At 44.3% G+C, this 14,352-nt stretch overlaps 1 protein-coding gene across 3 annotated transcripts in view; it reads left to right on the top strand.

Moving 5' to 3' along the window:
* The window catches only part of MEGF11 (multiple EGF like domains 11), a 269,339-nt gene that overhangs the window by 159,238 nt on the left and 95,749 nt on the right, over nucleotides 1–14,352 (top strand). The gene's annotated exons all lie outside the window — the stretch shown is intronic.

Here is a 14,352-nt window from a genome sequence, read left to right as displayed (position 1 = left end):
TCCAGGGCCTAAAGATGCTCCAAGAGAGCTGGAGAGGGACTTTGGACAAAGGGGTGGAGGGACAGGACAAGGGGGAATGGCTTCCCACTGCCAGAGAGCAGGGATAGATGGGATATCAGGAAGGAATCCTTCCCTGGGAGGGTGGGGAGGGCCTGGCACAGGTTGCCCAGAGAAGCTGTGGCTGCCCCATACCTGGAAGTGTCCAAGGCCAGGTTGGACAGAGCTTGGAGCAACCTGGGCTAGTGGAAGGTGTCCCTGCCCATGGCAGGCTGTGGGACTGGATGATCTTTAATGTCCCTTCCCACCCAAACCATTCTGGGATTCTATGATCTCATTCACACTGTTTTCTAGTCCTGAACCTGTTTTTTAAGGTGTTTTACAATAAGACTATTTCACTGGCGTGTATTTCCAAGACCAGTCAAAAGTAAGAGCAAATAAAAATGTCTTTAGTTTAAAAGCCAAGACAGATTGAGTGGTTTGCACAAGAATCAGGAAAAGCAGAGTTGTTAAAAATCCCAATTCCAAAGACTTACGGTCGTGTCTCGGGCGGGCTGAGCACGCTGCCAGTTCAGCCCTCCCTGGCAATTGGGAACATACAGAAGCAGGGAGGATCTATCAGATAGATTTGAGCACAACTGTTGAGTACCTTAAGATTAAGCTGTAAAACCTGGGCATCAATAAAGAACCTTACAGCAGTAGTGTAAATAGTGCAAAACCAGGTGGCTGTGCTGGAGCAGAGCCTGTGAGGAGGAACGTTGGCAGCTCCGCTCGGGGTGAGTTGTGCTCCCAGTGGGAAGTAATAAAGAGCTCCCACCAGGAAAATGGGACCGTAATTGAGACTTGAGAAAACAAGGGCTTGGATCGACAGCTTCAAATCTTTTTTACTCAGACTCAGCCCGGCAGTATTTTGTGGGTGGCAGAACAAATCCGAGGATAAATCAGGTTATAAGGCTACGCTGGGAGAACAAGTGTGTCTTTTGCTTTCATTTCAGTGGGCTGGGGATGGGGCTTGTAATTAGTGTCTGTGCTTTCTGAATCTGTGGTGTAATATTTGTTCTGTGTCCTGGCTGGCAGCTCGGTGGCCCCGCTCCACGACAGGTCCTGTTGCTGTAAGTGAGATGTAAACAGTGGTTTGCCTGTAATTGCAGGGCAGCAGAAATCAAGAGCAAGGTTATCTTCCGAGGTGTAGCTATGATGAGCTACAATTACTGCTTTTTCAGAAGCTCAGGAGATGGAATTAGTTAGCTTATGCATCAAATGGGCTTGTTGTTGCTTGGCAGTCAAGTGGTGTTTTGATTTTTAATGAAATTCAGAGTATTTGCATTATGAGGTTATAATTGTTTTGAAGTCCATGGGTCTAAGAATTAGCCTGAGGTCCCTTGGCTGTCGCAGGGAAAAGTAACACCTACAAATCTGTGTTCACCTCTGATATGCTTAAAAACTCAAAAAAAACACTGCTCTTGCCTGTAGATGGTTGATAGTAAAGTCCTGTGTTTAGAAATGCACAGAACTGATACCAAACTTTCAAAAATCAAATCCTTTTCCAGACTGCTGTTACAGAGTTGGCTTTAGCTCTTCACAGAGGTCCTCCTGCAATTCCCAGGAAAGAGCAGGGAACAGGGCATGGATTTCAATAATGACCATGACCAGAGCCAGCCTTGCAGTGAATTAAGAGATTTTGTGAGGCAGTTGCCAAAAAGGCGTTGCTGTGCTTCTCCCAGCCCCGTTCAGCTGCTCCACTGCTGCTGCCAGGGAGTCATTCCAGGATCCACTGACCTGCTGGGTTCAGGAATCAGAAAGTTGTGAGATGGAGTCTGGCAGAGGCTGATTGAATTGCCATGTTTACTGCAGTTTCTCAACAACTTCCTTGCTTTGCTAGCAAATTTAAAAGGTTAAAAATGCAGATTTTTAAAATTATGTGCACCTGGGTTCTCAAGTCTCAGTGGGAAGTCACCTTCTTCAGCATTTAAGTGCACAGACCCAATAATTTCCATACCTTGATACTGAGCCCCCAGTTTAATTTTCTATGTGCCTTTCAAGGGTCGAGGATAATTCTTGGGCTCGTAATGTTGCTTTCAAGTCTTCCTTCTCTCAGCTCTGCCTGGGAATGAGTGAAATGAGTCAACAGGAGAGGTTTTTTTAAGCCTTCTCCAAGATTTACACCAGCTCCCTGATAAAATGTTAGAATTCTTTGACAGAAATTAAGGATGTGCCAAATAGAGGAGCCTGCCTAGATGGGAGTTAGAGAACAGTAAAGCATTTAAATTTGCTGGCTATGAGGGCTCTGTAAGGCCAAGTCCTTCTGGGACAATATGAACTTAATTCATTTACTTGTAACAGTTTTAATTAACAAATATTTGAAGAAGCTCCAGCAGTCTCTGTATGTGGAGTTTTACTGCCTTTTGGATCCCTTGCCTTGCAAAAATTCCAATTCTGCAACCCTGGCAAGCAGCAGGGAAACAAAACCTATCAGGTCCCAGCACAGACTGTGGAAAATCTTGCAGCAAATATTGTGTAACTTCTCTTGGGTTTGGTTTGTCAGAGCCCAGGTGAGGGTAAGAGACAATGGCAGAAGAAAACACGGAGAAACTACTCGTGTTCAGGGAATGTCACATTCCCTTAAGGAGAATGAGGGAGCTGGGACCTGTAAAACCAGAAGGGAGAATCATATAAAGTGTCACTCAGTGTCACTGAGTGGGATGCGATGGGTGTTCCTGGCTGGGTCCCTTCCCCAGGACATTCCAGGTCCTGCATCAGCCGTTTCCCACAGAAATTTGGATCCCAGGGATACTGTCTGCACCAACTCCACGCTTCTTTAACACTATTACTGATGAAAGACAGAAAAATACTTTACAAATTAATCTCTGCAGACATAAAAGAGCCATTTTTCATCTGTTTGGTTCAGCACAGAGTTATAAATGTAGCGACAAAATATACTCTAAAGTATTTATAGCATAAATCTACACTTTAGAGCTTGGAGCTGTCCTATCTCAGTGCCATCACTGACTTTTTGGGTAGCTTTGCAGTTTAATGTAATTTGCCTGTCTCAGTTTCCCTCCTATGAAATGGTGATAAAATACATTTTCCAGCTCATAGATGGACTGTGAGAATTAGTCAGTGTTTCTGTGGGACTTTGGTGATGGAGGCAGTTCTATTAAATGTGCAAAACCACATTTACATACCTAAAAACCCTACACATTTTGATCTGATTGCACAGTTTAGAACCCAAATTGTTACACATTGTCACTTTTTCATTATACCAGCCTACTTTGAATCTTCTTTAGCAACGTACTCTGAATAATTAATTATTCAACTAATAATTACCCTTTCCAAATAAAACAACTTGATTACTAAGCCTGATGAGGAAAATCCAGGCAGGAAAGAACCCTTTCAAAAACAACAACATTCTGCAGATATCCTTAATATTTAAAGAGTGAGCTATATTTAGTAAATTCTCCTGAAGCAGGGGGGGAGAGGAGCGGATGCTAATTTCCTGTGTCATCAGATTTGTGCCTGTGTGTCAGCAGCATTCCTGAATCACCACCTACTCCACACTCACATCCACCAGGGAATAGCCAACATTTCCCTGGGTGGTTCCTGTTGAGCAGGGAGGAAGAGGCTCTGCTGGGGGGGTCATGTCGTGTTCTCCTCATGGATTATTTAGTGTCTGGGGGGTGTGCAGCATCTGCTCTGCTGGGATGTTCTGCAGGGAGAAGAGCAGGAGACTTGTGCCATCCTTTTCCAGGTGGCACCAACTTAACCCACGGTGGCCATTCCCTATCAAAGATGATTCCCTGGCTGTAAGGGGCGCTGGATTGGACCCGAGATGCTTGTGATGGTCAGGGGACAATTTTGGTAATGGTCTCCTCAAAAACCCTCTTTTCCCCCTGTGATTTTTTTAGTGTGGATCTCTGCTGCCACTTGGAAAATGTAGAGCTCTGAACTTCAAAGGGAATCTGGCATTTAAACCCCTTAATGCACAGATGCTGTGTTCTCTTCCAGCAAAACCCCCTTCCTTTCCCTGCTGCCATCCAGCCAGGAAGTCACGTATGGCTGTTTTGCTTTTTCCTCTTCAGTGGCAGTTGTCACTAAAAAAGAGAGAAATTAAATTAATCCAGAGAGAAAACTGTTCCACAGAGGCCGTTCCTGAAGGTGGGATGAACCTCCAAGAACTGACACACAGAGCCAGGCCCTGGAGCTGCTCTGGGGGTTTTCCTGGTGTCTGGGAAGCTGACCCATGGATAATGCTGGAGGCACAAACATGTTGTTTGTAAACAGTGAGGAAAAAACATGTGGAGTGATGATTTAGTGTTTTCTGCCTGCCTGACACTTGATGGCTTAATGCAGGAATCCACAATGGGGAAACTGTTCCGAAAGCAGCGGCTTCCATATGGCTGGGATTGTGTCAAAACATTTCAGTTCAGTACACCCAAAACTGATTGTGAGGATGAAGAGTTTTGATCATCCCGTTTCTCAAAATGTAAAACAGTTCAAGAATTGTCTGTTTTTAACATCATAACAAAAAAGTTTCACTTCCCAGTTTAGAGCAACTTCTGGTTTAGAAACTGGCATTAATTTATGCTTCTGTGAACAACGCTGGAACGTGGTGGGAAGTCAAAAAAAGAAAGATGTCAAGGTTTAGACATCCAACCTCAATAATTTGGAAGCCAAGATTTTCTCTTCCTGCCTGGACCTCCAAGGTGAACCCCAAACCCCAGCAATCCATAGGGGAAGCCACAGGGACACGGGGGTGTCTTTATGTCCTGCTGAGCTCTTGGGGTCGTGCTTTGGGTGCTGAGGGGGAAGAAGCACAAGCTGCTGGCGCTGGTTCTGAGGCCGTGGCTGCTTTGCTCTCTCAGCATTAACATCCTGGAGAAGTGGTGCAGAAGAGCTGCAGCAGTGGTGCAGTCTGAGGAGCTGCTTCAGGGACACCGGAATTTTACAGCATCAAACTCCCCTGGTGCTGGGCTGTGTGTCCTCTGCCACCCCCAACTCACCCAGGGACACCCAGGTTTGGCTCCTGGTACTTAACTACCCAGTCTTTGCCTGCTTCTCTGATTATCTCTTTACTAACAGCACATCCCACATCTCACTACTGGAGTGATATGAAAAGAGTGTGTAACTTTCTCATATATCAGTATTTTTTCCTTTCTTTCCCCCAATAATTTCATATTTGCTACATTCTGTTGGTAAGTTTAAGAAAGGTTTTGCAGAGACTGTGCTGAGTCTCACAGTGTGTTTTGATGAGTGAACATTCTACTTTTTACTGGGTCACACGGGGCAAGACTTTTTTCCAAAACTGTTTCTTTTTCTGTGCCTGAAAGGGACATTACTATTAATGGTTTATAAGAGAAAGACAGCAGTGTATTTAAGAGATCTGGAGGACATTAGGTAACATTAAAGAGCCATGTGAAGGTTCAAGTATGCCTAGAAGAAAAGAGAACAGCAAGCAGCTGGTGTGGATACCTGCACACAGCTTTTTGTAAGCCTTTGAACTGTTTTGGATATAAAAGACACCCCTATTTCAAAGGCCACCGGGCCTTCAGCTGCTCTCATTCTCTCTGAATGTCTGTAGGTAACAGAATTCACACTAGAAAAGGTAAGATTTTTTTCCTAGATTCAGTTACTGGGGCAGAACATCCTTTAAGCTGATCTTGTTTGGCTGAAAGGCAGTGCACAGGTAGTAGCTGAAGTGATTGGACAAGGGGGAGCAGTTGGAAAGCAAAAGAGGAGAGATTTAGCTTAAATGTTGGGAAGGAATCCTTCCCTGTGAGGGTGGGGAGGCCCTGGCACGGGTTGCCCAGAGAAGCTGTGGCTGCTCCATCCCTGGAAGTGCTCAAGGCCAGGTTGGATGGGGCTTGGAAGGTGTCCCTGCCCATGGCAGGGGTGGGATGAGATGATCTTTAAGGTCCCTTCCAACCCAGAACATTCCAGGACTCAATGATTAGACATTAGGACAGGACTGTAGCAAAGAGAAGAAGTGATTCTTTTTGCTCTCCAGCTATACTGTTGGAAATAAAAGCAAATACCAGTATTCACAGTGTTTACTTCAGGTTTCAATATCAATGCAATAAAATAAATTGCTTATTGACCACCTTAAAAATGACTGATGAGTCAGGGCTGCGAGTCAAGTTATGCATGAAGGATGTGCTTGTAAGTCCCCTTGAAGGTGAATCTTTATGGTACAATTTGAAGCTGGATATAGCATTTATTCCATATGCATGTCTGGACTTCACCCACTGAAGGGCCAGTCTTTTTGCTGGTGTCACTTTGTCCCTGACCTGCAGACCCGCAGGTGAAGGGACACAAATCCCTGCGTGGGAACCAGGAGAAGGAACGTGCTCCAACTCTTGCTGTTTTAGTGACAAGAAGCTTTTCTCCTTTAAGCACTGCTTTAACTGCAAATAAAGGGAGATTGCATATCTGGCAAAACCTCAGCAGGGTGACCTTCGGTGCCTGGTTTATGCGCTGTGAAAAACAAGGAGCTGAGCACAACTCCCCAGAGCTTTGGGTTGGATCCTGCTCGATCCTGTGCAGTCACAGGGGGTGCAGAGGTGACTGCAGTGGTCAGGGCAGGTTCTTTCAGCTGGGTGGATTCCCTAGGTGATGGACAAAGTTCTCCTGCCCAGTTGCAGGGTGTGACTGAAGGGCATCCAAGCTGCTGCAGCTCCCAGGCTGGCCCCGTGGATCTGCTCCAAACTGCATCAAAATCAGCTGGAATTTCTGAACTAGGAGGGGGAAGAGGGATTGCTTCTGCTCCCACAGCTGCCTTGCTGGGCTCTCAGCTAAAGACTGTTCAGAGTAGCAGGTAGCTGTACATGGATGTTGCACGTGGGTTTTCTCACAGATGTTGCATCAAGAGCTGCAAACCTGCAGTGACAGAGACCTCTCCCAGCAGCTGCTGCCACCACTCCTGGGCCCCTCCAGTGGCCTCTCCAACACTTGTTTCTCGGAGGATGCATCTCCCCCCTGTACCTGTCCTGCAGTGCTTTAGCCATATCCAATGTGTTTCTACCCCTTTTTGCAGAACTGATTTTACTTCTGTGCAGAGGCATTACAAGGAAATTTCATTATATAGTCAATGAAAACAGCTAAAGTCCATTATAGATGTTGAGAATGTTTTACCCAGTTGGAAGACAGAATTTGGAAGTAAGTTACTTGCAGATCTTATTATTACAATCCTGTCCTAGACAATAATAATGACGAATTGATGGAAGTTTTGCCAGAGCAAAGACTGCTGGGTTTCATACAGGGGAAAGATAGTATCTTCATTTAGTTTTATTAGACTCTTGATACTCTGCCCATGTATTTTTTAATTCACCACAGTAAAATTCTAATTAAAGAACAGACTTTGCCTCCCATTAATATGACACTAAAAAAAAAAGGCATTTTAAAGAATGCAGCATCTTTCTCTACAAAAATTATAATGAGAAGACAAGCTGCCAGCATTGTATAGAATGTTGTCGCTCCCTTATGAAGCGTTTCATGATTTTAAACTCCTTGTAAGATCTGGAGTGTCAGTAGAGTTAAAGGCTCATTAAACAGAGCAGTAATTTCTACAAAAAGAAATAAGAAATATTCTCAGTTTTTTTTTAATGTTCTAATTTTCACTTCTTTTGAAGTCTCTGTCAAAATAGCTCATGATGAAGATTCTGAAAACGCCACACTTTGATATCTGTCAGGAGTGGAAGTTGTTTCTCCCTCTTTGCTGCTTCCAAAATATATTGAGTTCATTATGGGATTTGATGAGGCTGACATCCAGATACTCAACTTTTCTTTGACTTGGAGTGATTTTGTTTCATTTATCCAAAATACCAACCTACAGCTAGGTAACTGTTGTAAGCATTCTACGGAATACTGTAGGAATGTTCTTTAAACAAGGATTAGGTTGGAAAGAAAATGTTTCCTCAGAGGATTCTAAATAAACTGCAGGGTCTCTGAAGTGCTGTGATTGAATTAGGTACCACATGTTGGAGACTCAATGACTAATGAGATCATCAGCTGAGATTAAATCACGGCCCAAATCAGCCACATGTTTCGTATCTGATTCAGACCGTGAGCTTCAGGGAGATCAGGACGATCTTTCTTGGAAGATGAAAATCTGTTCTCCTGTCCTTAAGAAAGAAAAAAAAAAAGGCAGACACAAAATGAGATTAATTTCCTCCTGTGAGTAATAATCTGTCAATTTGGGGAAAAATCAGCTGATGTTCCCTTCCCATCTTTCCCTTTCTATCTGATGAAGACTGGTCTGTAAACTCAGAAAACGAGACTGACTTCAAGCCCTGCCAGTCTCAGATTAACTCCAGGTTTTTGCCCCGTGGATGGGTATACAAAGGCCTATTTACATATGCAAAATAGGTGCTCTGGGCAGTCTTGGAGTTGTAAACATTGAGAGTGGCACTTTCCTCATTGCAATTGTGTGTGTGTGCTGTGACTGAGAGTCTGGCGTTGGAGATAAAAGGCTCATGCAGACTCCATTCCACAGGATCCAGGTTTGGGAACCTTCAGGATGCAAAGCTGCAAGCTCAGGAGTCAGCAAATGCCAGGGTGTGTGAACAGCACCCTGTGCTCACATAATAAAAGCAAATATCATAATTCATAGGCTCAAGTACTGAATTACTGCTGTACTTCCAGCCTTTTGTCTGACATCTTATTTTGGTGGCACCAGCTTTGTAAGTCTTATTTACGTGTGATGCTCCCACTCTGGGTTGGTTTTCCTTAAAAAGCAAATGGAGAATATGAAAAATCCCTTCAAGGGGGTTCATCAGCATTGACCAGAGCAAACCTCTGGTGTGTGGGTGGTGGGCTGGGAGGAGAAGGTTCTCACCCTCCCTGTGGGGCACTTCCTACACGGAGATTAAACAGCCAGTGGCCCGTGGTGCTCCAAGGAAAAATTATAAGAGGAGTCCTGCTAAGGCCCTGAAGCCTTGAATTGCAAATTGCTTTTAATGCAGATGAAGTCTTTGAGGAATGCATGTAATGAGTTGTCCAGAGGTCGCACTGAGTGTCTGCAAATGGCAGCTTTTATTAGTTTGATCAAGTACAGGTGGATTTTCCCTGGGGACACAGGAGCACAGCCCTGGGTGTGGGACAGTGCTCTGTCCGTGCAAGGGGTCCCAGCTGGTTGGGGAAATCATGGAATTAGAGCGTTGGTCTCTCAGTGTTTGTAAGAATATTTTTGAAGGGCACTTCTGAAAATCTGGGTTATTTTGAGGTCAATCATCGTCCATAAATGTGTTAAAATTCCAAGGTAAACAGTCTAATAAGATAAAAATGTTTTTCTGATTTAGAATCGAGCAGCTCAGTGAGTGATTTTCCAATAACCTGGCTCATGCCTTTGGAAGGGTGTTGGTGTGTGAGGGACTCAGGACTGCTCAGAGCCAAACACAAAGTGCTGGGAAGTGTCGTTGGAAGGGAATTCCCTCTTCATGGACCTTGTTTCAAACCTATTGCTTGGCTTCTGTTTCCAGTGGTGTTGAACTGTGCCAAAGTGAGTGATGTTTGTGCAGTGACAATACAGGGGCTGTAATTTTCCTATTGGATAAAGTGCAGGGAGTAAAAAGAATTGATTATTTTTACCTTTTTATTCATTACATCCAGGCATATGTTTTAGCTTTTGCTGTTTCTTTGCCCAATTCCAAAACTGAATTAGACCAAAAAAACCCACCCAGAATTCAGGCTACATTTCACCTTAATTTGTATTCATAGAATCATTCTACAACAATACAGTTACATTAAGAGGAGAATCCAGTCCTAATTTCAAAGTAAATTCTAAAATAATCTTTCTTAAGCCATGTCCTCCTAGATTTAATAAGTTAATTTTATTTCCTGTTTGCATTTTTAAGGGCTGGCATCTCATTTAAACATTACAAACTGAATTTGGAAATATTCCAAAATATCGACTATTGACTGTGAGCTGCGTTCTGTGCTTTAGCAAATCTGCAGAAAGTTGCTCTAAAGTGTGGATTAATTGAAACTCCCCATCAGCTCAATGTAGTCCTGAGCCTTTAGACCAAGGAAATCAACCACCAGGTATTTTTTAGCTGTGCCTTCTGCAGGAATGTTTGTGGATATCCCACTGACTCTGCAGATCCAGGAATGGTCACTGGCTGCAAAAGAGACACAGGGAGGCTTATGCTGATGAGAACAAAATAAACACAGACCCTGAGACCGCAGGTTCAGGTGTTGCTGTGAGCAAAGATGCTGTTTTCATATTAACAGTGTGCCTGTGCCATGATGGAAAAGCTCTGGAATAGCACTTTTGACTCTCTCTGGTCAGGATAAATCACTCAATAAATGTCATCCCTTCCTTGGGACTCCTTTTATTTGTCTGCCACTTGTGTGTTTGCTGCATTGTGCCTGACTTGTGCTGTTGCACTAAGTACTGGGTGGCTCTGTGGACCCAGGACACAGCAATTCCCTAATCCCTGCTAGAGGGATAAACAGCCCTTTGGGAGGGAAGCAGTACTTCCAGTGTGTCCTGGTTTTGTATTTTATTTCCCAGGACAGAACTGGTAACAGGATGAAATAGCAGAAAAAATGTCTTCACTGAAAGAGGGGTTAAGCACTGGAACAGGCTCCCAGGGAAGTGGTGGGGTCACGATCCCTGGAGAGTTCACAAAACAAGCAGATGTGGCACTTCAGGATGTGGTTTGGTGGGCACGGGGCTATTGGGTCAGAGGTTGGACTTGGTGACTTGGAGATCTTTTCCAACCTGAATCGTTCTATGATTCCATGATTCTTCATGCAGAGCCTGCAGTAATTATCCCTCACTTGAAGAAGGAACTGTGGCTTTGGCCTGGGAGTAGGGATGGTCAGAGGAGGAAACCCCTTGGTGCTGCATGAGCTGGAGAACTCTTGGTGCTGCACTAAGCAGACTCTCCACAGGAGGATGAATCCCTCCCCTGCCATACCCTATGCAGACAAGTGTAATTATGCTTAGGCACCCAGCATCATCCTTTACAGAGTTATATTCATTTTTATCGATGGCAATTATTCTCCAGTCCTATTTTTGAAGGTGAAGAAGTGACTAAGTTTGCACGTTTGCCAGGGAATGTGGGCACGTGACCTGAAATATGGCAGCTCCCTTTAATGTAGCATCTCCCAAGAGAACAGTGGCTATTTCAGGCTCATCCCTCACAGGACTGACATCCCCACACACAGCTAAGGGGAGCATCTGTACCTCCCTGACATCCCCTCTCTCAGGTTGCTTTCCTTATTGATGGTCTAGTTAAAGTCTCTGTATCATTTTGACGTTTTAATGGCATATGCATTTAGAGTGGAGCGCTCGTGTAAGCTTTAATCAGCTCTCTGTTCACATGTTGTTGCTGTTATTATTTATCTCTATTATGGTAACACACAACAAGAGCAGGATTAGGCTGTGCTAGGCTGGGCTTGTGTTTTAAGATGGTCTCTCCAAGCCCACGGGAGAAGGTGCTGACGATCCCGAAGTGCAGCGGGATCCTGTGGCTCTGAGCCTGCTTTGCCCTTTATCTCAGAAACTGGAGTCACTGTCACAACCAGCCAGGATTTGCCACACTGGTGGATATAGAAAAAATACATCTTGATTGCTGAAGTCTTTGGTTTCTTCTGGTTTTAATTTTCTAGTAGGAGCTGCTGGACCCCAATCCTGTAGCTGATTACGCACTCCAGCAGTCTCACACTCGAGTGAGCCTGTTGAGCCCAGTGGAGTTAATTGTATGAATAAGGACTTGGATTTAGCTTATCATCTCTGTATCTGCTACCTATGTAAAGGCACAGAAGTTATCACAGTGCAGATCTCTGAGTTATCATATAAATATCACATCATGTTCCAGTGAAATGACACAGGTAAAGAATTTACTTCCAACTTCAGTCTGTCACTGCAATATGGGACCTAAAGGAAAGAGGGGAAGAAAACCGGTAGGGATTGATAAACTCTGAGCAACACAGATCTTATTTTCACATGAGGTTAAGGCAGTGTAAAATCAGGTGAGGGGGATATTTCATTATCACAAGTTTTACACTAACACATTTCCAATGATTTCCACTCGATTCCTTTTGCAGTTAATCAGCACTGGATGAATTGATAGTGCATGAAATGGCCCTGCTCAATGTGACAAATACAGGGCTTGAGCTGGTGGCTGAAAGCAGGAGATATTTCCCATCTGAGGCAAAGACTTAAATCTAGCGGAGTCCAACCTGTCATTGAGTGTGTGATCCCATCACCAGTGAGACAGCAGGATGTTCTCCTTGGTTATACACATCCACTGCATTCACCTTAGTTTTACACACACACTGTGACTGGTTTCAAACCATCTAAAGAACTGTAGTCAATCCCTGCAAGTAGTTTTAGGAACAGAAAAGAAGCAAAGGCTGTGTCAGGCACTGGCAATGACACTGTACAAGCCTCACCTTCCAGTAATTCTATTTTTTCTGTCTTCCGTGAGCTTTCAGATGTACTTTAATCCTTATTTTTATGTTCTCTCCTTAATAAATCCCCATGAAATTCACATTCTTAGCAGCTATCTGGTATGCCAAGCTGCTTTATTTCAGAGGTACTTAAACCATTTGGGCTCACTGCTTTGCAACCTGCACTCACTGATGCCTTTACTGAGAAGCCTTTGGAAAAAATTGGCAGCTGCTTTTCTGGTCACTGCAGGTTTCCTTTCCAGATTTTTTTTTTAATGATTTTCCAACCAATGAGAGGAATTTCTGCTCTTTCCTTCAACACTTTGCTCTTCCCTTTGGCTGGATTGTGGAGTGAACTTCGGTACATGGAGAAAGCAAGTGTGTGACCAAATATCAGTAGTAAATAAGTGTTCAAATTAGATGGACTTACAGAAAAGGAACTGTGGCAGGGGGAGGCACTGGACAGGTGAAACAAGATGCTTGAACTGATGATGGAAAATGGTTTTCCCTTCCTATAAAGGTTTTCTTTCTCCTTCACTTTCCTTCAAAGTGAAAAACAAAAACCCAGCAGACAAATCTGATGGTTGGAGCACCCACCTGAGACAGGGAAGAGCAAGGATAGAATCACCTCTTCTAATGAGTGTTATTTATTCATATTAAGGAAATTAATTGCAGCTGGAATTGTACCAGCCCAGAACAAGGCACAGTCTGCAGTTGGGGCTCTGATGTGAGGTGTGGTACAGGAGGAATCAAGTTCCCAAAGCAGGCGGGGTGAAGTTTGATCCCTGAATTCCACTTCCCAATGCTAAGGGCCCTCAGCTGTGCTTGCGCAGTTCGGATTTGTACCCTTGTGGAGGTGCAGAACTGCATCCCTTGATGTTCAAGTTCTGCAGAAAACAAATCAGTGTTTCTGGAATGGAAATTGCTGGGAAGCTCCAGCAGCTCCAGCAGCTTTGCTCACTGCCCCAGAAGGCTCACAGAATCTTAGCAAGTGTCTGTGTGAAATAAAGATAGATCATCTCTTTCCACAGATTCTCAGTAATAATTTAAGTCTTATAAAGAATAAGATTTTGTTTGCTGGGCTCCCAGTGGTGTTAGAGAGGAACTATCATCCCTGTTTGCAGCTGGGGGAGAAGTGAGGCAAAGCAATAAACTGTGTGATGTGAGGCACGGGCAGGACTGGGCACAGGAATTTGCTTTCTGCAGGACATGAAACCAGCTCTCTGTACCTGCATCCTCTAGGACCCTGCAGATCCTTTTGGAGACCCTGGAATTGCCTTCTGTGGGTTTATTTTGGCCTTTAACACCTGCTCAAGAAACACAAGTTTGGAAACTGGTAGTCAGCAGTGTGGGTAGAATAATGTCTCTCTTATTCCTCTGCTGGGTATCCTCAGAGTGTCTGACCAAGAAGGATCCCTCTTCTCAAAATGAAGGATAAAAATACTGCCAAAATGAACTGATAGATGATGTTTTCCAGCGTGGGTTTAGAGCCGTGTACCATAGAAGGAGAGGGCTGTGAGCTTTCCAGGACAAAAGCATCAGGCTTAAGTGAGCTTTACATTTACCTCACTAATCCTGGAAACAGAGCCAGGCCTGGGAATCAGCGCGTGGCACCTGGGGATTAGTTTCCATGTTTGCAAACAAAAGTGGTTGTGGAGCCAGCTCTGTTGCTGGGATTACTCTCCCCTCTCCTGCCTGGCAGTGGGTTTTACACGAGCACCAGGGTTGTTGGTGTGATTGAAACCAGCTCTCCAGAGCTGGAAAGGGATGGGATCCTTGTTTTCCTGCTGATGGTTTGCTGAGGAAACCTGGAGCTCAGGTGTTTGCTTTGAGCTCTGCTCAGTGCACAGCTCACACAGGTGTTGTGCAGGTGCCAGTTGCTGTTTCTGTAACAAATCGGGACAAACTGCTCCTGTAATGCTGATTTCCCTCTCTCATCCTCCAAAAAAGAGGAGAAGGGAT

Source organism: Neopelma chrysocephalum, unplaced genomic scaffold (genome assembly GCF_003984885.1).
Source record: "Neopelma chrysocephalum unplaced genomic scaffold, ASM398488v2 Primary Assembly neopelma1_75, whole genome shotgun sequence".
Taxonomy (NCBI): domain Eukaryota; kingdom Metazoa; phylum Chordata; class Aves; order Passeriformes; family Pipridae; genus Neopelma; species Neopelma chrysocephalum.
Note: the sequence above shows the minus strand (reverse complement) of the source record. Positions and strands in the feature narration are given on the sequence as shown.